The 287-nt window shown below is 39.4% G+C and overlaps 1 long non-coding RNA gene across 1 annotated transcript in view; it reads right to left on the bottom strand.

Annotated features, from left to right (window-relative positions):
- Positions 1-117: 117 nt before the first annotated feature.
- Positions 118-287, bottom strand: part of LOC107578287 (uncharacterized) — a 3350-nt gene continuing 3180 nt past the window's right edge. Inside the window, exon 3 of the long non-coding RNA XR_001608331.1 lies at positions 118-194. This is a non-coding gene — a long non-coding RNA (uncharacterized lncRNA). The remainder of the gene's footprint in view (positions 195-287) is intronic.

Consider the following 287-nt stretch of genomic DNA (forward strand, 5'->3'; position numbering starts at 1 on the left):
CAATCATGCAAACAAGTACAGTAACCTGCTGATTATAGTGCTGTGTTTAAATACATTTTGTTCAGGAACTCTGTTATGTGAAAGCAGATGAGACACGAACGGCTAGTAATTTTTTTTACCTTGAAGAAGGTCTTGATGGCAGGGACATGGCTGGCACATTCAGTTCTGCGGTGCTCATCCACATCATTACCAACCTGTTTGATGCAGACAGGAGAGATTATGTGAGACGTGAAGAGAAAAGACAGTACCATTATATGTGTGAGACTTAAGCTTTCAAATAAACAAAA

The sequence above is a fragment of the Sinocyclocheilus grahami genome, unplaced genomic scaffold, assembly GCF_001515645.1.
Source record: "Sinocyclocheilus grahami isolate Dianchi unplaced genomic scaffold, SAMN03320097.WGS_v1.1 scaffold9575.1, whole genome shotgun sequence".
In the NCBI taxonomy this organism is placed as follows: Eukaryota; Metazoa; Chordata; class Actinopteri; order Cypriniformes; family Cyprinidae; genus Sinocyclocheilus; species Sinocyclocheilus grahami.